The sequence below is a fragment of the Rutidosis leptorrhynchoides genome, chromosome 10 (genome assembly GCF_046630445.1).
Source record: "Rutidosis leptorrhynchoides isolate AG116_Rl617_1_P2 chromosome 10, CSIRO_AGI_Rlap_v1, whole genome shotgun sequence".
In the NCBI taxonomy this organism is placed as follows: Eukaryota; Viridiplantae; Streptophyta; class Magnoliopsida; order Asterales; family Asteraceae; genus Rutidosis; species Rutidosis leptorrhynchoides.
The window spans coordinates 323392355-323416113 of NC_092342.1; the positions used below are offsets into that span (position 1 = coordinate 323392355).

At 35.3% G+C, this 23759-nt stretch overlaps 1 long non-coding RNA gene and 1 other non-coding gene across 2 annotated transcripts; both read left to right on the plus strand.

The window, feature by feature from the left end:
* Window positions 1–6660: 6660 nt before the first annotated feature.
* Window positions 6661–6763, plus strand: LOC139873823 (U6 spliceosomal RNA). The gene has a single exon (XR_011767538.1). It is a non-coding gene; the product is annotated as a U6 spliceosomal RNA (small nuclear RNA).
* A 2282-nt stretch (window positions 6764–9045) lies between these two features.
* On the plus strand, window positions 9046–10830 carry LOC139872641 (uncharacterized). The gene is made up of 3 exons (XR_011767120.1): window positions 9046–9588; window positions 9847–9949; window positions 10121–10830. It is a non-coding gene; the product is annotated as an uncharacterized lncRNA (long non-coding RNA).
* The last annotated feature ends 12929 nt before the right edge of the window (window positions 10831–23759 follow it).

Here is a 23759-nt window from a genome sequence, read left to right on the forward strand (position 1 = left end):
CGGTCTAACCCGATGGTTTGAAAAGATGGAGTCCGTTTTCAAAATCAGTAATTGTGCGAATGGAGACAAGTCAAAGTATTCTTCGTGCACGTTGCAAGACGGTGCACTTACTTGGTGGAACAATTATGCTAAAGCAGAAGGAATAGATACGGCATATGATATCTCTTGGGAAGAACTGAAAAAGATGCTAATCGAGGAGTACTGTCCTCGAAACGAGATCAGAAAAATGGAATCTGAGTTACGTAATCTGAAGGTTATCGGCGTGAATCTCAATAACTATGAAAAGCGTTTCATGGAACTAGCCTTGTTGTGTCCCGAATTGGTGCTAAACGAGAAACGAAAGATAGAAATGTATATTGACGGTTTATCAATCAATATCAAAGAAAATGTTACATCGTCCAAACCAAATACGATGCAGGAAGCCATGACAATGGCACACCAACTCATGGACCAGATCACAGAGAGTTCGATTAAGGCACCAATTACCGAAGTCAAGACAACTGAAGGAAAGTGGAAATGGGAAGACTATAAGGGCAAAAGTACTCAACTGAAGAAACAAGAAACTTTTAAAGGTAAACAAGATGGGGTAACTGCTAGTCCAAACTATAAGGGACCCCATCCGTTCTGCAAAAGATGTTACACACATCATGCAGGTTATTGCCAAGTGGTCTGTGATAAGTGCAACAAGAAAGGACATGTGGCGAAAGATTGTTATGCCACCGTTTCTGAAGTAAAGACAAAATCGACCGATGTCAAGAAATGTTATGGATGCGGGAAGTCTGGTCACTTTATAAATCAATGCCCTGATAAGGAGAAGAAGAAAGAACCCGCACGTGGGAGGGCATTTAATGTTAGTACCAGTGAAGCACGTGAGGATCCTAATCTTGTCACGGGTACGTTTACCGTTAATAATCAACTAGCTTCTATTATGTCTGATACGGGTGCTGATAGAAGTTATATGTGTAAAGACTTTAGTTCTAAACTAAAATGTGCATCATTACCTCTAGACGATAAATATACTATTGAATTAGCTAATGGTAAACTGATAAAAGCCGATAAAATTTGCCATGGTTGCGAAATAAATCTCGCTGGTGAAACCTTCAAAATCGATTTGATACCCGTAGAATTAGGAAGTTTTGACGTAATCATTGGCATGGACTGGATGTCCAAAACAAGAGCGGAAATATTTGCGCTGAGAAAGCAATCCGCATCCCTCGTAAGGATGAAACATCATTAATGATTTTTGGGGAGAAGAGCAACTCAAAGCTGAACTTTATCAGCTGTATGAAGGCCCAGAAACTTATAAGAAAAGGATTTTATGCTATTCTGGCACACGTAAAGAAGATCGATACTGAAGAAAGAAGCATTAATGACGTGCCGGTTGTAAGAGAATATCCCAGAGTATTTCCAGAAGAATTACCGGGGCTACCTCCACACAGATGTGTAGAATTCCAGATTGATCTCATACCAGGAGCTGCACCTGTAGCCCGATCTCCATATAGACTTGCACCTTCAGAAATGCAAGAATTACAAGACCAGTTGCAAGAATTATCGGACCGTGGATTTATTCGTCCTAGTTTTTCACCTTGGGGTGCTCCTATTCTGTTTGTCAAGAAGAAGGATGGATCTATGAGAATGTGCATAGATTACCGAGAATTAAACAAATTAACGATCAAGAATCGGTACCCATTACCGAGGATTGATGATTTGTTTGATCAATTGCAAGGATCAAGTGTTTATTCCAAGATTGATCTACGCTCTGGATATCATCAGCTGAGAGTGAAGGAAGAAGATGTTCCTAAAACCGCGTTCAGAACCCGTTACGGTCACTATGAATTTTTAGTCATGCCTTTTGGATTGACTAATGCTCCAGCAGTATTCATGGATCTAATGAATCGCATCTGTAGACCGTATTTAGACAAATTTGTCATTGTTTTTATCGACGACATATTGATTTACTCGAAGAACAAGGAAGAACATGAGCAACACTTAAGACTGGTACTGGAGGTACTCAAGAAAGAAGAACTGTACGCAAAATTTTCGAAGTGTGATTTCTGGTTACAAGAAGTACAATTTTTGGGCCATGTTGTCAGTAAACATGGAATTAAAGTTGACCCTGCCAAGATTGAAGCCATTAGTAAATGGGAAACACCGAAGACTCCAACACAAATTCGCCAATTCTTAGGTCTTGCTGGTTACTACCGAAGATTCATTCAAGATTTCTCTAGAATCACCAAACCCTTAACTGCATTGACTCAAAAGGGAAAGAAGTATGATTGGTCCACGGAACAGGAATCCTCATTCCAGTTATTAAAGAAGAAGTTAACGTCTGCACCCATTTTGTCATTACCAGAAGGAAATGATGATTTCGTGATCTATTGTGACGCTTCGCGCCAAGGTTTAGGATGTGTATTAATGCAACGCACAAAAGTTATCGCATATGCCTCACGACAACTAAAAATTCATGAAAAGAACTATACGACGCATGATTTAGAACTTGGAGCAGTAGTTTTTGCACTCAAAATATGGAGACACTATCTATATGGCACCAAGTGTACAGTGTACACCGACCATAAGAGTCTTCAGCATATTTTTGATCAAAAAAACTCAATATGAGGCAACGTCGCTGGGTAGAGTTGTTAAACGATTACGATTGTGAAATCCGTTACCACCCCGGAAAGGCTAATGTTGTAGTTGATGCCCTAAGTCGGAAAGAAAGAGTAAAACCTCTTAGGGTCCGAGCTTTGAATATTACAATTCGTACTGATCTCACAAAGCAAATTCAAGCAGCACAGTTAGAGGCTTTAAAAGAAGAAAATGAAAAAGGCGAAATGAGCAGAGGGTTAGAAAAACAGCTTGAAGTAAAAGCCGATGGAACCCTGTATTTTGCTGATAGGATATGGGTACCAAAACATGGTAATCTAAGGCAACTAGTACTGGATGAAGCACACAAAACGAGGTACTCAATTCACCCAGGAAATGAGAAAATGTACCACGATCTCAAGAAGTTTTATTGGTGGCCTAATATGAAGACAGAAATTGCTACTTATGTAAGCAAATGTTTGACGTGTGCAAAGGTCAAAGCTGAGCACCAAAAGCCGTCAGGATTACTGCAACAACCAAAAATTCCGCAGTGGAAATGGGAAAGAATAACCATGGATTTCATTACGAAATTGCCAAGGACTACAAGTAGTCATGATACTATTTGGGTGATAGTTGATCGTCTAACTAAATCAGATCACTTTCTACCAATAAAGGAGACAGATAGTATGGAGAAATTAGCACGCCTATATTTGAAGGAAGTAGTTTCCAGGCATGGTGTACCTATCTCCATCATATCTGATCGCGACACCCGATTCACATCACGTTTCTGGCAGTCATTACAAAAAGCATTGGGAACTCGATTAGATATGAGCACCGCTTATCACCCACAGACAGATGGTCAAAGTGAAAGAACAATACAAACATTGGAAGACATGTTACGAGCATGCGTGATTGAATTTGGAACCAGTTGGGATCGACACTTACCGTTGGCAGAATTTTCATACAATAACAGCTATCATACGAGCATCAACGCAGCGCCATTTGAAGCACTTTACGGTAGAAAGTGCAGATCTCCTATCTGTTGGAGTGAAGTAGGAGAAAGACAACTTACTGGACCAGAAATTATTCATGAAACCACCAACAAGATCATTCAAATACAACAGCGATTGAAAACGGCCATGAGTCGCCAAAAGAGTTATGCTGATGTAAGAAGAAAACCGCTAGAATTTCAAGTAGGCGACAAAGTCATGTTGAAAGTGTCACCCTGGAAAGGTGTTGTACGATTCGGTAAACGAGGAAAGCTAAGTCCTAGGTACGTAGGACCCTTTGAAATCACCGAAAGAATTGGAGCAGTTGCTTATCGATTAAAGCTACCGCAAGAACTTAGTAGTGTTCACGACACATTTCACGTGTCAAATTTGAAGAAATGTTTAGCTGAAGAGGATGTCGTAATTCCTCTTGACGAAATACGAATCAATGATAAACTCCATTTTGTCGAAGAACCTGTTGGAATCATGGACCGTGAGGTCAAACAATTAAAACAAAGCAAAATACCGATAGTTAGAGTTCGTTGGAACGCAAGACGAGGACCCAAGTTTACTTGGGAATGTGAAGACCAAATGAAGCAAAAGTATCCACATTTGTTCACTGATATCGCTCATGAAATAGGTACTACTCAAAATTTCGGGACGAAATTTTCTTTAACGGGGAGGTACTGTGATGACCCGGAAAATTTCGACTAATTTAAACCAATTCTCTATACGATTTATTATTTTGACACGTTAAACAAAGTCTGTTAGATTGAGTCTCAAAATTTTAGAACTGTTTCATATATACAATTACCTTTGATTACTCTCGACGATTCATGAACAATTATATGTATGTATATATATATATGTACAAGTAAAAACGACTTTCCTACAGTAAAACCCTATTTGCTACAGTAAAAAGTACTTTGCTACAGTAAAATACTATTTGCTACAGTGAAACCATATTTTGCTACAGTGCTACAGTGAAAACGACTTTGCTACAGTGATTTGCTACAGTAACACTATTGCTACAGTAAACACTATTTGATGTCGACGAACTAACAGACAAAAACGGAAAAGGTGGCCATGCGATCGCATGGCAAAAACACTGAAAACTCATGCGATCGCATGAGCTACAGTAAATCGAAAAGTACTATAAAAAGTCAGCGCGCTCGACGAATTCTTTACACCTTCACTTCTTTTCTTTCTTCTGTAAGAGTGATATATATTTATATTTATAATTTATAATTTTAAGTTTAATAATAATAAAGTATATTCGAGGGTATTTTTAATTCGGGTTTCAAACCGTTTTAAGCTAAGAAAATATTGGGTATTGTTCGGGGTATTGTTCTTGAATCCAAGGTCAACCATACAGTCATCTACCATCATTACGTCTACGCAATTTGCCTACAATATTGAGTCTCAATATTGAACTGTGAGTTTATAGATCCTTTTTTAAATACTTTAAATATTTTTGGGCTGAGAATACATGCAATTTATTTTAAACGCGATAAGACACAAGTACATACTAAATTCTACACTGAGTTAAACCGAAAATCCCTTAGCTTTGGTAACTAGTAGCTTCCAGTACATAGGATATGGACTGGTGGGTGCGAATAATTGTATATGGATCCATAGGGCTTGACATCCCCGTCCGAGCTAGAGCGCTAGCCTTTTAACGGACGTATGTTATTTGAGTTTAAGACACGTTGGTTTGCGTGTATTAAAACGAATGGGGTAATTATCACTATAGCGTTAAGTTTAGTTACCAGGGTGCTCTGTTACGTAGAATCTATTGATAAACTTTTGATGAAATCTTGTGGTCTATCTTTATATATGTTTATGACTCGAGCAATTAAACATATAACTCACCAACATTCGTGTTGACTTTTTAGCATGTTTTATTCTCAGGTCCTTAGAATGCTTCCGCTGTGATGTGCTTGTTGCCTGCATGGAGTCTCTCATGCTTTGTACAAAGTTTATTGCATTCAAAATAAAACTGCGTTGTGTAATAAATAATTGGACTGTGATGTCAACCTGTAAATTAAAGACTTATGTATTTCGGGGTTTTGCTTATACCTAAGCACTCGCCCACATGTTTATAACTTTCTATGTTTAGAAAGTCACTTATTTTAATGAATGCAATATTTTATCAAAACGTACCATATAGAGGTCAAAACCTCACCGTGGAATCAATGATTAACGTGCCGCGTCAATAGCGATTTTGACGGGTTGTTACAATTATGTAATGGTCGTGTGTAAACAATATATTTTAGATTATCATTATTTGATAATCTACGTAATGTTTTTAAAACCTTTATTGATAAAATAAAGGTTATGGTTGTTTTAAAAATGAATGTAGTCTTTGAAAACGTCTCATATAGAGGTCAAAACCTCACAACGAAATCAATTAATATTGAACGTTTATAATCAATATGAACGGGACATTTCAGAGACCCAGGTTCAATCCCCATTAATCTCATTTTGGGGCCTTGCTTTTTAGAGAAAAAAAAGTGATAGAATAAAGACCAAAAACAAGTCCAAGTGAAACTAAATTAACTTAATCAAGGACTAGTGAAAGACATGTTACTAGAAAACAAAGAAAACTAGAGCTATGACAAACGTTAATAAAGTACTCATAATACTACACATACACAATTACAACAAACATTACAAAACAACAAAGGTAACAAAGGTGATCGGGATTTTTCATAGTTTCATTAACAAATCAGGCCTAATAACTACGAGAATACGAGAAAAAGGTGTTAACCTCGAGCATGAAAGAAAAAAGAACAAACAGAAAAGACGACGTTTAATACAAACAAAAATATCACAAATTATCAAATTAACCTTAATTAATAGTAAACACATGTTGTAGATGAAACGGTCCATCAACTAAATAAGAGAATCACATATAACAAATATATTCTAAAACAAATACCATAATATTCTAGAAAGATACAGAGTAACTCATATACCATGCAACTAAAATTTCACACGCACGCACGCACATACACCCACGCGCACACACACGCGCGTATATATATTCACCTTGTCTTGAACTCACAACATCATAACTTCATAGTTGGTCCCTTCGGGGACATCCAAGAAAACTCGAACGATGCATAGAATATTAGCATGGCCTCTGCGCAAGGTTGACATGCACAAATCGAAAAATGGTCAAAAATAATTTCATATTTAGTGAGGGAACTCGATGCCGCTAAGTCAATGAAATTAATTAAAACAAATACGAATTAAAATAACTTCATTGTTGATTGGGAGTGATCAAAGAATTAAAACGAGTCGAAATAATTATTGATTATATTTAACATTAATTTGTGGCCCGATTTAATACAAATGTTAATGTTAAGTTATTCAAGATAAATTAACATTTTAAATTTTTCAACGTTATAATTTCAAAATTTTCACGTAAATTTGTTTAATCTATTCTATTATTATTACATCATATAAAGCACAAGGATTAGTCCTATGTGTCACTCAACTAATCACTCATTAATTAAGGTAATTCACATGTTAATCAACCATTAGTGGGCTTAATCCACCTAAACTACCCTAATCAAACGCCACGTGTCACATATGTATCGGCAATTAAAACAAAATTAACACCAAACACCAAATAATCTTCTTCTTCAACTTATCTGCCTTTTTTTTTTGCACCGATTCCTCCCTCAAATGTTAATCTGTGATATCGCCGAACACCCCATAACATCATATTCAATTTCGTGATTAAAACTATGTATTAATCATTGGCAACTGATTAACAATTGTTCACGGTGCATCCAAAATTAGTGTTACACAATTAGGTCTTCAGATGCGATTGATAAAACAAATCGGTTTCAAGAACCCTCCGGGATTACTAATTCATCAACAATAATCAATTTGTAAGTTTCTTAGATCTTCAAATTCATATGCATCGCTTAAATCTGATTATGCAACCGTCAATTTTTTGCCCTAATTTAATGTTTTGATTCAACGACAGTGACGACGAAATCAGCGATGGATTTACATGAATCGAGTTGTTCAATCGAATTATTATTCAATTTTGTTAACTGATTTCGCATTCGATTGAATACAGATGAAAATTATGCAATCGAATTAAAACCTAACCCTTCGGAAATCAGGGTATGAAAATGGCGTGATTGGATGAGTATTTTTATGTTTTCTTTGCATATAAATTCCGTATACATCACCTATTCTCTGATTGTGATACAGAATTCGATTTTAATCTACTAAACTTGATAATGTCATCGCAGGTAATCAACTTATTATATTTGTTGGTTCATCGCAGGTAATCAGTTCCAATTGCCATGGCAACGTCAAATGAGTGATCTGTTAAGGTAATGCTCATATGCAATCACTTCATTATGTTTAATATAAAGTTTACAAAAGCTTGAAAACTTTACAATATGTCTTCCACATATATTTTTTAACTGATTAAATAAACCCATATTAGTTAAATTTGGAAAAAATCCATAACAATAATTTTCGTATGCAAATGTGGTTAACCAACTTTTAGGTTTTTAAAACTCTACTTTCGTTAATTTTGTTACCTTCATCTTTACAGGTAACGGTTACCTTGATTTAATTAATTAATTTGGGTATCCGATTGTTTGACTAATGCATTCTGTTATTCACGATTTGCAGTTTTATAAGTTTAAAAACACGGTATGAACTGTTGTACATAACAATTATTCGCTAATATCATTTGTGGTATTTTGGTTCTTGCAGGAACAGTGGGCTCTTGATAACATATTTTTTATAATGATTGCTTGATTGATCTTGGATAACAAATTTAAAATCTTTTCATATGGTCAATTCCACTGATGTATACTTTTTAAAAAGAATCAATTACATTCTAATGGTGTTGGTGGTGGCTCTTACACTCTATTTTGATTCTTATTGTTAATGTTAATTGTTAAGTTGTTATTATTGTTGTTATAATGTTATGGTGGTGGTTTTTCTACTATGTAGCTTCCTTTGTTATTCACTAACCTCTTTAAGCGATTATGCACAAAGGAGATTGGTACAAGATCATTCTGGCAGTAGCTGTCACAATTAATCCTTCTATTGGTATACTCACAATTTATCTTTAGTTTACTATTAATGTTATAGCTTTGCTTTTCATCATAGTAGCGGGTGGATATGTAGGGTTCAATACTCAATGGGTCGGATATGAAATTCCGAGCGGGTATTGTATTTCTTATTCGCTTTAATCGTGATTTAAAATAAAAAAAATATTATGTTTATGTTACTAAATTACACTGCACATTCATATGGGGTTTTAGGTATTTCCCTTTTGGAGCTAATGGAATACTTGTTGGGTCTGCAACTGTTTTCTTTTGATGCTTCGGTTTTGATGCGGTTACTAGCACAGCTGAAGAGGTAACCATTTTGGGTCGAATTGTGTAGTTTACTTGGATTGTGGGGAAAAATTAGAGTTGTTGTATTTTTCTAGGATTTATTTATTGTTATTGCTTTCTGGTGGGTTAGTTTTGCTCATGTTATGTGTCCCTGGGTCAACACTATTCCTGCATATTTGTTATGGGTTTTAATTGATGCTTTTAATGGATCATGGGTCAATTTTATCAAAGCAAGCTGATTTTGGGTCAACAATGGTCATATTGCTTGGAATTTAGTTTAACATCATTGCTGGTGGTTTTTATTAGGTTAATGTTATTTTTGTGGAGAACTGGAGATGTTATAGGACATCTTTATTCGTTTCGATTTCTTACAACTTTTAAGAATATCATTTTTTCATTACACATATCATTAACACGTGACAATTTTGCGTTCGTTTTCAGATTGACGATATTTTGATTCAATTTTATTTGTTTTGACTTTTTATATTGATAATATAAAAGATACACACACCATGGTGTTTGAACTGTGGAACCACAAGCAAACCAGTGGAGAAGTTGGCAAAAACTTCAAGGGATTTGATAATTTAGTTTTGGCGAAGATAGATGCATCTGTAAACAAGCACCCCAAACTAGAGGTATGTGTTTTTTTATAACTTAGAGGTGTTAAAATGGGTGGGTCGGGTAATGGGTCAATATGATCGGTATTCTTCAGGTTCTATAGTCGAGAATTTTCATCAGGTATGTATATTATCTTATTGATAATTGATCCTATTAGTTTAAGTTTTGTTAGGGTTTTTTTAGTTAAGGGTTTGATTATGTATTACACATTTTTAGATGTTGATATAAACCATTAGTGGGTTGAAATTGACACCTTTGAATATTCTGTCACTAAGACCTGGGAACAAGAACTTGCAAGTAATCCTTTTCTCCAACTTGATAAAGCATAGAGAGTTACTTTGTATAAGAGTTGAAGCATGCAGTCATCAAGAATATTGTGTAAGCTTCTATTTAATTACCAACATGGAATTTTGTAATTAATCTTACAGGCATTACGGTACATACAATGAGCATGGATGTACCTTTAATGTCGAATTAATGTCTTTTTATTTTTACGTATTAGACCTTATCAAGTTTTACTGAAAATATGCTTATTAATTGTTTATGTAGGTTCTTGAACAAAGCTTGCAGATGAAGAAGCCAATCTTTCTTCCATTGTGGTCATCATGATTCATGATGCTGATAATTAGTTAGTCAATCTTCATGTACATTAATCTAATCGAAAAACAATGGATAGACATTTAGGATCAAGTTTCCATGTTCCACCGGGCTCATTTTTTGCTTTCTTCGGGATCACTTTTTTTGCCCTTTGAATAATTCCATACGACTGGGTTTAATCAAATAAAAGGCACAGGTTACAGGTAAATTTGACCAGTTTTACTTAGCAAATTTGACCAATTTGATTTATTTTTCATAGTTTTTTAACCAATTTGATCATATCAGTTATGATTGTCTTACACATAAGTTTGTCGACTATTGTAGTTTAGACACTTATATAATGTGATTTGTGTTAAAAGGAGTCTAAAGAACCTATTAATCAGGTTGCACATGTCAAATGGGTCGAATGAGTATTGTATCTATTTTTCAAGATTTTATATATTGTAATTGTAAGTTTTGAAACAATCTGATGGATTAGTTATTTTAATGTGGCCAATCTGTCATTACTTTTTAATCATTCTTTAATTGTACATGTAACTTTGAGTCTGTGATGTCAAATGGCTTCATGTTATATGCTTTTTTCAGGTGGCTTTATTTGTGTGAGACGAAATTCTTCTAATGTTGTTTGTGGAACTACACTAGGAACCAAGACATTTCCCATCAAGTTGTAAGTTTTTCTTATCAATGTGAAACCCCGTCCTAATCCATCTGGACGAAGTCACCAACATCTGGTCCCTTTTCGATGATCGACTCCAAGTAATATCTCTAAAATGAGCAAATGCACAGCGGAAGATTTCTTTCATACCTGAGAATAAACATGCTTTCAAGTGTAACGACCCGTCAAAATCGCTATTGACGCGGCACGTTAATCATTGATTCCACAGTGAGGTTTTGACCTCTATATGGTACGTTTTGATAAAATATTGCATTCATTAAAATAAGTGACTTTCTAAACATAGAAAGTTATAAACATGTGGGCGAGTGCTTAGGTATAAGCAAAACCCCGAAATACATAAGTCTTTAATTTACAGGTTGACATCACAGTCCAATTATTTATTACAAAACGCAGTTTTATTTTGAATGCAATAAACTTTGTACAAAGCATGAGAGACTCCATGCAGGCAACAAGCATATCACAGCGGAAGCATTCTAAGGACCTGAGAATAAAACATGCTAAAAAGTCAACACGAATGTTGGTGAGTTATATGTTTAATTGCTCGAGTCATAAAGATATATAAAGATAGACCACAAGATTTCATCAAAAGTTTATCAATAGATTCTATGTAACAGAGCACCCTGGTAACTAAACTTAACGCTATAGTGATAATTACCCCATTCGTTTTAATACACGCAAACCAACGTGTCTTAAACTCAAATAACATACGTCAGTTAAAAGGCTAGCGCTCTAGCCCGGACGGGGATGTCAAGCCCTATGGATCCATATACAATTATTCGCGCTCACCAGTCCATATCCTATGTACTGGCAGCTACTAGTTACCAAAGTTAAGGGATTTTCGGTTTAACTCAGTGTAGAATTTAGTATGTACTTGTGTCTTATCGCGTTTAAAATAAATTGCATGTATTCTCAGCCCAAAAATATTTAAAGTATTTAAAAAGGGATCTATAAACTCACAGTTCAATATTGAGACTCAATATTGTAGGCAAATTGCATAGACGTAATGATGGTAGACGACTGTATGGTTGACCTTGGATTCAAGAACAATACCCCGAACAATACCCAATATTTTCTTAGCTTAAAACGGTTTGAAACCCGAATTAAAAATACTCTCGAATATACTTTATTATTATTAAACTTAAAATTATAAATTATAAATATAAATATATATCACTCTTACAGAAGAAAGAAAAGAAGTGAAGGTGTAAAGAATTCGTCGAGCGAGCTGACTTTTTATAGTACTTTTCGATTTACTGTAGCTCATGCGATCGCATGAGTTTTCAGTGTTTTTGCCATGCGATCGCATGGCCGCCTTTTCCGTTTTTGTCTGTTAGTTCGTCGACATCAAATACTGTTTACTGTAGCAAATAGTGTTTACTGTAGCACTGTAGCAAAATACGGTTTCACTGTAGCAAATAGTGTTTTACTGTAGCAAAGTAATTTTTACTGTAGCAAATAGGGTTTTACTGTAGGAAAGTCGTTTTTACTTGTACATATATATATATACATACATATAATTGTTCATGAATCGTCGAGAGTAATCAAAGGTAATTGTATATATGAAACAGTTCTAAAATTTTGAGACTCAATCTAACAGACTTTGTTTAACGTGTCAAAATAATACATCGTATAGAGAATTGGTTTAAATTAGTCGAAATTTTCCGGGTCATCACAGTACCTCCCCGTTAAAGAAAATTTCGTCCCGAAATTTTGAGTAGTACCTGTTTCATGAGCGATATCAGTGAACAAATGTGGATACTTTTGCTTCATTTGGTCTTCACGTTTCCAAGTAAACTCGGGTCCTCGTCTTGCGTTCCAACGAACTCTAACTATCGGTATTTTGCTTTGTTTTAATTGTTTGACCTCACGGTCCATGATTTCAACAGGTTCTTCGACAAAATGGAGTTTATCATTGATTCGTATTTCGTCAAGAGGAATTACGACATCCTCTTCAGCTAAACATTTCTTCAAATTTGACACGTGAAATGTGTCGTGAACACTACTAAGTTCTTGCGGTAGCTTTAATCGATAAGCAACTGCTCCAATTCTTTCGGTGATTTCAAAGGGTCCTACGTACCTAGGACTTCGCTTTCATCGTTTACCGAATCGTACAACACCTTTCCAGGGTGACACTTTCAACATGACTTTGTCGCCTACTTGAAATTCTAGCGGTTTTCTTCTTACATCAGCATAACTCTTTTGGCGACTCATGGCCGTTTTCAATCGCTGTTGTATTTGAATGATCTTGTCGGTGGTTTCATGAATAATTTCTGGTCCAGTAAGTTGTTTTTCTCCTACTTCACTCCAAAAGATAGGAGATCTGCACTTTCTACCGTAAAGTGCTTCAAATGGCGCTGCGTTGATGCTCGTATGATAGCTGTTATTGTATGAAAATTCTGCCAACGGTAAGTGTCGATCCCAACTGGTTCCAAAGTCAATCACGCATGCTCGTAACATGTCTTCCAATGTTTGTATTGTTCTTTCACTTTGACCATCTGTCTGTGGGTGATAAGCGGTGCTCATATCTAATCGAGTTCCCAATGCTTTTTGTAATGACTGCCAGAAACGTGATGTGAATCGGGTGTCGCGATCAGATATGATGGAGACAGGTACACCATGCCTGGAAACTACTTCCTTCAAATATAGGCGTGCTAATTTCTCCATACTGTCTGTCTCCTTTATTGGTAGAAAGTGAGCTGATTTAGTTAGACGATCAACTATCACCCAAATAGTATCATGACTACTTGTAGTCCTTGGCAATTTCGTAATGAAATCCATGGTTATTCTTTCCCATTTCCACTGCGGAATTTCTGGTTGTTGCAGTAATCCTGACGGCTTTTGGTGCTCAGCTTTGACCTTTGCACACGTCAAACATTTGCTTACATAAGTAGCAATTTCTGTCTTCATATTAGGCCACCAATAAAACTTCTTGAGATCGTGGTACATTTTCCCATTTCCTGGGTGAATTGAGTACCTCGTTTTGTGTGCTTCATCCAGTACTAGTTGTCTTAGATTACCATGTTTTAGTACCCATATCCTATCAGCAAAATACAGGGTTCCATCGGCTTTTACTTCAAGCTGTTTTTCTAACCCTCTGCTCATTTCGCCTTTTTCATTTTCTTCTTTTAAAGCCTCTAACTGTGCTGCTTGAATTTGCTTTGTGAGATCAGTATTAATTGTAATATTCAAAGCTCGGACCCTAAGAGGTTTTACTCTTTCTTTCTGACTTAGGGCATCAGCTACAACATTAGCCTTTCCGGGGTGGTAACGGATTTCACAATCGTAATCGTTTAACAACTCTACCCAGCGACGTTGCCTCATATTGAGTTGTTTTTGATAAAAAATATGCTGAAGACTCTTATGGTCGGTGTACACTGTACACTTGGTGCCATATAGATAGTGTCTCCATATTTTGAGTGCAAAAACTACTGCTCCAAGTTCTAAATCATGCGTCGTATAGTTCTTTTCATGAATTTTTAGTTGTCGTGAGGCATATGTGATAACTTTTGTGCGTTGCATTAATACACATCATAAACCTTGGCGCGAAGCGTCACAATAGATCACGAAATCATCATTTCCTTCTGGTAATGACAAAATGGGTGCAGACGTTAACTTCTTCTTTAATAACTGGAATGAGGATTCCTGTTCCGTGGACCAATCATACTTCTTTCCCTTTTGAGTCAATGCAGTTAAGAGTTTGGTGATTCTAGAGAAATCTTGAATGAATCTTCGGTAGTAACCAGCAAGACCTAAGAATTGGCGAATTTGTGTTGGAGTCTTCGGTGTTTCCCATTTACTAATGGCTTCGATCTGGCAGGGTCAACTTTAATTCCATGTTTACTGACAACATGGCCCAAAAATTGTACTTCTTGTAACCAGAAATCACACTTCGAAAATTTTGCGTACAGTTCTTCTTTCTTGAGTACCTCCAGTACCAGTCTTAAGTGTTGCTCATGTTCTTCCTTGTTCTTCGAGTAAATCAATATGTCGTCGATAAAAACAATGACAAATTTGTCTAAATACGGTCTACAGATGCGATTCATTAGATCCATGAATACTGCTGGAGCATTAGTCAATCCAAAAGGCATGACTATAAATTCATAGTGACCGTAACGGGTCCTGAACGCGGTTTTACGAACATCTTCTTCCTTCACTCTCAGCTGATGATATCCGGAGCGTAGATCAATCTTGGAATAAACACTTGATCCTTGCAATTGATCAAACAAATCATCAATCCTCGGTAATGGGTACTGATTCTTGATCGTTAATTTGTTTAATTCTCGGTAATCTATGCACATTCTCATAGATCCATCCTTCTTCTTGACAAACAGAATAGGAGCACCCCAAGGTGAAAAACTAGGACGAATAAATCCACGGTCTGATAATTCTTGCAACTGGTCTTGTAATTCTTACATTTCTGAAGGTGCAAGTCTATATGGAGATCGGGCTACAGGTGCAGCTCCTGGTATGAGATCAATCCGGAATTCTACACATCTGTGTGGAGGTAGCCCCGGTAATTCTTCTGGAAATACTCCGGGATATTCTCTTACAACCGGCATGTCATTAATGCTTCTTTCTTCAGTATCGATCTTCTTTACGTGTGCCAGAATAGCATAACAACCTTTTCTTATAAGTTTCTGGGCCTTCATACAGCTAATAAAGTTCAGCTTTGAGTTGCTCTTTTCCCCAAAAATCATTAATGACGTTTCATCCTTACGATGGATGCGGATTGCTTTCTCAGCGCAAACAACTTTCGCTCTTGTTTTGGACATCCAGTCCATGCCAACGATTACGTCAAAACTTCCTAATTCTATGGGTATCAAATCGATTTTGAAGGTTTCACCAGCGAGATTTATTTCGCAACCAATGCAAATTTTATCGGCTTTTATCAGTTTACCATTAGCTAATTCAATAGTATATTTATCGTCTAGAGGTAATGATGCACATTTTAGTTTAGAACTAAAGTCTTTACACATATAACTTCTATCAGCACCCGTATCAAACATAATAGAAGCTAGTTGATTATTAACGGTAAACGTACCCGTGACAAGATTAGGATCCTCACGTGCTTCACTGGTACTAACATTAAATGCCCTCCCACGTGCGGGTTCTTTGTTCTTCTCCTTATCAGGGCATTGATTTATAAAGTGACCAGACTTCCCGCATCCATAACATTTCTTGACATCGGTCGATTTTGTCTTTACTTCAGAAACGGTGGCATAACAATCTTTCGCCACATGTCCTTTCTTGTTGCACTTATCACAGACCACTTGGCAATAACCTGCATGATGTGTGTAACATATTTTGCAGAACGGATGGGGTCCCTTATAGTTTGGACTAGCAGTTGCCCCATCTTGTTTACCTTTAAAAGTTTCTTGTTTCTTCAGTTGAGTACTTTTGCCCTTATAGTCTTCCCATTTCCTCTTTCCTTCAGTTGTCTTGACTTCGGTAATTGGTGCCTTAATCGAACTCTCTGTGATCTGGTCCATGAGTTGGTGTGCCATTGTCATGGCTTCCTGCATCGTATTTGGTTTGGACGATGTAACATTTCCTTTGATATTGATTGATAAACCGTCAATATACATTTCTATCTTTCGTTTCTCGTTTGGCACCAATTCGGGACACAACAAGGCTAGTTCCATGAAACACTTTTCATAGTTATTGAGATTCGCGCCGATAACCTTCAGATTACGTAACTCAGATTCCATTTTTCTGATCTCGTTTCGAGGACAGTACTCCTCGATTAGCATCTTTTTCAGTTCTTCCCAAGAGATATCAAATGCTGTATCTATTCCTTCTGCTTTAGCATAATTGTTCCACCAAGTAAGTGCACCGTCTTGCAACGTGCACGAAGCATACGTTGACTTGTCTCCGTTCGCACAATTACTGATTTTGAAAACGGACTCCATCTTTTCAAACCATCGGGTTAGACCGACTGGTCCCTCGGTTCCACTAAACGTCTGTGGTTTGCATCCTTGAAAAGTTTTGTATGAGCATCCGTTTCGTGAGTTTGTGTTTACGGCTGCTGCTTTGGCTGCTGCTTCGGCTGTTGCTTTTGCTGCCTCGGTTGCAGCAATTCTTTCATTCACACGTTTCTCGACTAGTTGCTCAAACTCAGCATCCGACATTTGAGACATGTTTCTTCAATAAACACAACAGATATAATTTAATCATATAGAATATTATAGGTAAAATGAGTTGTCAATAGTTAATCGTAGCATATTAATAATATGAACCGATTATTATAAAAGCCTTTTCTTCTTATTAGCATTTTATAATTATTTCTAGGGTATTACCTACCCGTTAAGTTCATACATAATAGCTAGTACAAGGAATTAACTACTAAAATCCTAATAATATTCCACTATGAAAAATTATAGCGAGTTACTACATTATTATGTAATAATAATAATAATAAGTAGTAATAATACAAATAATCATTCCATGCATTTATTATTAATAAACCAAAATAATACAATACCATACAATACTGATATTTTACATATGCTTATTTTACATAACAAGATAGAGTAGCACACATAAGCAATAGAATAGCGCATGGAAGATTTATGGTTCCGAGGTCGTTTATTCAGAACTATCAGAAACTTCTTCCCATTTGGTTCTCTCTGCCAATTGTTTGTGTGCACATGGTCCGACAGACATTCTGGCAGTGTATTTTATTTTTGGTTGGGATTTTGAGGTACCCGTTGCCTCAGTGGGTTTAATACAATAAGGGTGGTTACGGATCGAATGGTCATGTTCCTTTTTAATAATTAAGGACTTTTTATTATTGTGGTTGTTTTTATTATCTATAGCAAGTTGAAATTTCTCCTTAGTGACCTCTTTTATTTCATTAGTGAAATCCTCCTCCTTACTGATTTCGTCTGATGACGAACTGTCTGAGTCATGTGTAGGAGAATATGATGACGAACTGCGAGAATATGTACCGGTGGTCATGAACCGAAATCTGCCAGGCGTAATCAGCACAACCCGCCCGTCGGAGGTATATCTGGACCAATGTCCATATTTGTTTAGAAATGGACGATCCTCGTTTACTCCAGGGATCATGGGTCCATGCCAACGATACTATGGCTCCGGAAAACTAAAGCTGGGTGGAGCTGGAACCTCCTCTGGGTTTACCGGGAGTTGAGATTCCCCGGCTAACACAATTTCTTCTTTAATAGGTATTGGAACGCCCTTTTCAGTTGTGGATAGAATAGATTCAGTGTCCGATTCCGAGTCGTACAAAATGATAGGATTAAAAGAAGTCATCTATCATATAATTGAAGCAACAATTACGTTAGCATATAAATATATCACATATAAAATTTTTTGACCAAATGATAAGCAAAAATCAGTAAAAACAGATATGGTCATAGTCCACTCACTAATGCATCCTAATAATTACCAGTTAAACACACTAATGTAATTTCTGGTTCCCTATGACCTCAAGCTCGGATACCAACTGTAACGACCCGTCAAAATCGCTATTGACGCGGCACGTTAATCATTGATTCCACAGTGAGGTTTTGACCTCTATATGGTACGTTTTGCTAAAATATTGCATTCATTAAAATAAGTGACTTTCTAAACATAGAAAGTTATAAACATGTGGGCGAGTGCTTAGGTATAAGCAAAACCCCGAAATACATAAGTCTTTAATTTACAGGTTGACATCACAGTCCAATTATTTATTACACAACGCAGTTTTATTTTGAATGCAATAAACTTTGTACAAAGCATGAGAGACTCCATGCAGGCAACAAGCACATCACAGCGGAAGCATTCTAAGGACCTGAGAATAAAACATGCTAAAAAGTCAACACGAATGTTGGTGAGTTATATGTTTAATTGCTCGAGTCATAAACATATATAAAGATAGACCACAAGATTTCATCAAAAGTTTATCAATAGATTCTACGTAACAGAGCACCCTGGTAACTAAACTTAACGCTATAGTGATAATTACCCCATTCGTTTTAATACACGCAAACCAACGTGTCTTAAACTCAAATAACATACGTCCGTTAAAAGGCTAGCGCTCTAGCTCGGACGGGGATGTCAAGCCCTATGGATCCATATACAATTATTCGCGCCCACCAGTCCATATCCTATGTACTGGCTGCTACTAGTTACCAAAGCTAAAGGATTTTCGGTTTAACTCAGTGTAGAATTTAGTATGTACTTGTGTCTTATCGCGTTTAAAATAAATTGCATGTATTCTCAGCCCAAAAATATTTAAAGTATTTAAAAAGGGATCAATAAATTCACAGTTCAATATTGAGACTCAATATTGTAGGCAAATTGTGTAGACGTAATGATGGTAGACGACTGTATGGTTGACCTTGGATTCAAGAACAATACCCCGAACAATACCCAATATTTTCTTAGCTTAAAACGGTTTGAAACCCGAATTAAAAATACCCTCGAATATACTTTATTATTATTAAACTTAAAAATTATAAATTATAAATATAAATATATATCACTCTTACAGAAGAAAGAAAAGAAGTGAAGGTGTAAAGAATTCGTCGAGCGAGCTGACTTTTTATAGTACTTTTCGATTTACTGTAGCTCATGCGATCGCATGAGTTTTCAGTGTTTTTGCCATGCGATCGCATGGCCGCCTTTTTCCGTTTTTGTCTGTTAGTTCGTCTACATCAAATAGTGTTACTGTAGCAAATAGTGTTTACTGTAGCAATAGTGTGGTACTGTAGCAATAGTATTTACTGTAGCAAATAGTGTTTACTGTAGCAAATCACTGTAGCAAAGTCGTTTTCACTGTAGTACTGTAGCAAAATATGGTTTCACTGTAGCAAATAGTGTTTTACTGTAGCAAAGTAATTTTTACTGTAGCAAATAGGGTTTTACTGTAGGAAAGTCGTTTTTACTTGTACATATATATATATACATACATATAATTGTTCATGAATCGTCGAGAGTAATCAAAGGTAATTGTATATATGAAACAGTTCTAAAATTTTGAGACTCAATCTAACAGACTTTGTTTAACGTGTCAAAATAATAAATCGTATAGAGAATTGGTTTAAATTAGTCGAAATTTTTCGGGTCATCACAATAATGGTTTACAATAGAAATATATTACATCGACATATGTTTCTTGAATGGAGTTTTTACACAATATCATAGAAACATGGACTCCAAATCTTGTCCTTATTTTAGTATGCAACAGCGGAAGCTCTTAGTATTCACCTGAGAATAAATATGCTTTAAACGTCAACAAAAATGTTGGTGAGTTATAGGTTTAACCTATATATATCAAATCGTAACAATAGACCACAAGATTTCATATTTCAATACACATCCCATACATAGAGATAAAAATCATTCATATGGTGAACACCTGGTAACCGACATTAACAAGATGCATATATAAGAATATCCCCATCACTCCGGGACACCCTTCGGATATGATTTAAATTTCGAAGTACTAAAGCATCCGGTACTTTGGATGGGGTTTGTTAGGCCCAATAGATCTATCTTTAGGATTCGCATCAATTAGGGTGTCTGTTCCCTGATTCTTAGATTACCAGACTTAATAAAAAGGGGCATATTCGATTTCGATAATTCAACCATAGAATGTAGTTTCACGTACTTGTGTCTATTTTGTAAATCATTTATAAAACCTGCATGTATTCTCATCCCAAAAATATTAGATTTTAAAAGTGGGACTATAACTCACTTTCACAGATATTTCCTTCCTCGGAAATAAGACGTGGCCACGGATCGATTCACGAACCTATACAAATATGTACATATATATCAAAGTATGATCAAAATATAATTACAACCATTTTTATTATGTTTTAAAGATTTGAGTGTATTAAGTCAGCTGTCCTCGTTAGTAACCTACAACTAGTTGTCCACGGTTAGATGTACAGAAATAAATCGATATATATTATCTTGAATCAATCCACGACCCAGTGTATACACGTCTCAGGCTAGATCACAACTCAAAGTATATATATTTTTGGAATCAACCTCAACCCTGTATAGCTAACTCCAACATTACTGCATATAGAGTGTCTATGGTTGTTCCAAATAATATATATACATGGGTCGATATGATATGTCAAAACATTTGCATACGTGTCTATGGTATCCCAAGATTACATAATATATTAGAATACATGTATAATACAATATAAGTTAGCTAGGATATGATTTATATAGATTTGTTAAACATTTCCCGTAGTTAAAAGATCAAAAATATCCAATCTTGTTTTACCCATAACTTCTTCATTTTAAATCCGTTTTGAGTGAATCAAATTGCTATAGTTTCATATTGAACTCTAATTTAAGAATCCAAACATAAAAAGTATAGGTTTATAGTTAGAAATTTAAGTTACATGTCAATTACTAAAGAGGTAGTCATTTCTGTCGAAAGAACGACATCTTGATGACCATTTTGAAAAACATACTTTCACTTTGAGTTTAACCAAGATTTTGGAATATAGTTTCATGTTCATATGAAAAATCATTTTCCCAGAAGAACAACTTTTAAATCAAAGTTTATCATAGTTTTTAATTATCCAAACCAAAACAGCCCCCGGTTTCACTACGACGGCGTATATCCGATTTTATGGTGTTCATCGTGTTTCCAGGTTTTAAATCATTAAGTTAGCATATCATATAGATATAGAACATGTGTTTAGTTGATTTTAAAAGTCAAGTTAGAAGGATTAACTTTTGTTTGCGAACAAGTTTAGAATTAACTAAACTATGTTCTAGTGATTACAAGTTTAAACCTTCGAATAAGATAGCTTTATATGTATGAATCGAATGATGTTATGAACATCATTACTACCTCAAGTTTTCTGGATAAAACTACTGAAAATGAGAAAAATGGATCTAGCTTCAAAGGATCCTTGGATGGCTTGAAAGTTCTTGAAGCAGAATCATGACACGAAAACAGTTCAAGTAAGATTTTCACTCGAAATAAGATTGTTATAGTTGTAGAAATTGAATCAAAGTTTGAATATGAATATTACCTTGAATTATAAAGATAACCTACTATAAATAACAAAGGTTCCTTGATCTTAGATGATTACTTGGAATGGATTAGAAAGCTTGGAATTAGACTTGCAAACTTGGAAGTATTCTTGATTTTTATGAAACTATACTTATGGAATTTATGAAGAACACTTAGAACTTGAAGATGGAACTTGAGAGAGATCAATTAGATGAAGAAAATTGAAGAATGAAAGTGTTTGTAGGTGTTTTTGGTCGTTGGTATATGGATTAGATATAAAGGATATGTAATTTTGTTTTCATGTAAATAAGTCATGAATGATTACTAATATTTTTGTAATTTTATGAGATATTTCATGCGAGTTGCCAAATGATGGTTCCCACATGTGTTAGGTGACTCACATGGGCTGCTAAGAGCTGATCATTGGAGTGTATATACCAATAGTACATACATCTAAAAGCTGTGTATTGTACGAGTACGAATACGGGTGCATACGAGTAGAATTGTTGATGAAACTGAACAAGGATGTAATTGTAAGCATTTTTGTTAAGTAGAAGTACTTTGATATGTGTCTTGAAGTCTTTCAAAAGTGTAAGAATACATATCAAAACACAACATGTATATACATTCTAATGGATTCGTTAAGTCTTCGTTAGTCGTTACATGTAAGTGTTGTTTTGAAACCTTTAAGTTAACGATCTCAATTAATGTTGTTAACTCAATGTTTATTATATCAAATGAGATGTTAAATTATTATATTATCATGATATTATGATGTATGAATATCTCTTAATATGATACATACATTAAAATATCGTTACAACGATAATCGTTACATATAAGTCTCGTTTCGTAATTCTTGAGTTAGTAGTCTTGTTTTTACATATGTAGTTCATTGTTAACACAATTAATGATATATTTAAATATCATTTTATCATGTTAAATATAGTGTATCAATATCTTAATATGATACATATGTTTAAATAGTGTTTTACTGTAGCAAAGTAATTTTTACTGTAGCAAATAGGGTTTTACTGTAGGAAAGTCGTTTTTACTTGTACACATATATATATATATATATACATACATATAATTGTTCTTGAATCGTCGAGAGTAATCAAAGGTAATTGTATATATGAAACAGTTCTAAAATTTTGAGACTCAATCTAACAGACTTTGTTTAACGTGTCAAAATAATAAATCGTATAGAGAATTGGTTTAAATTAGTCGAAATTTTCCAGGTCATCACATCAAGTGTCAACCAAAAGGTTGGTGAGTTCATTAGTTTATCGTAATCAATCATTTCCATCATTTTAATAAACCACAAGATTTTCATTTTCATTTCTCATAAATATACGCCCCATGCATAGAGACAAAAATCAGTCATATGGATTGAACACCTGATAACCGACATTAACAAGATGCATATAAGAATATCCCCTATCATTCCGGGACATTCATCAGACATGATAAAACAACATCGAAGTACTAAAGCATCCGCTACAACTGATGGGGTTTGTTAGGCCCAATAGATCTATCTTTAGGATTCACGTCAATTAGTAGACTGGTTTACTAATTCTTAGGTTACCAAGCAAAAAAGGGGCATATTCGGCTTCGATCATTCAACCATATAATGTAGTTTCGATTACTTGTGTCTATTTCGTAAAACATTTATAAAAGCAGCGCATGTATTCTCTGTCCCAAAAATATATATTGCAAAAGAATTTAAAAAGGGAGTAATGAAACTCACAATACTGTATTTTGTAGTAAAAATACATATGACGACATTGAACAAAGCAAAGTTGGCCTCGGATTCACGAACCTATATCATTTGTATATATATTAACACATATAACCGTAATCGAACAGATTTATATATTATATCTTAAATTATGCATTATATATATATTTAATTTGTGTAT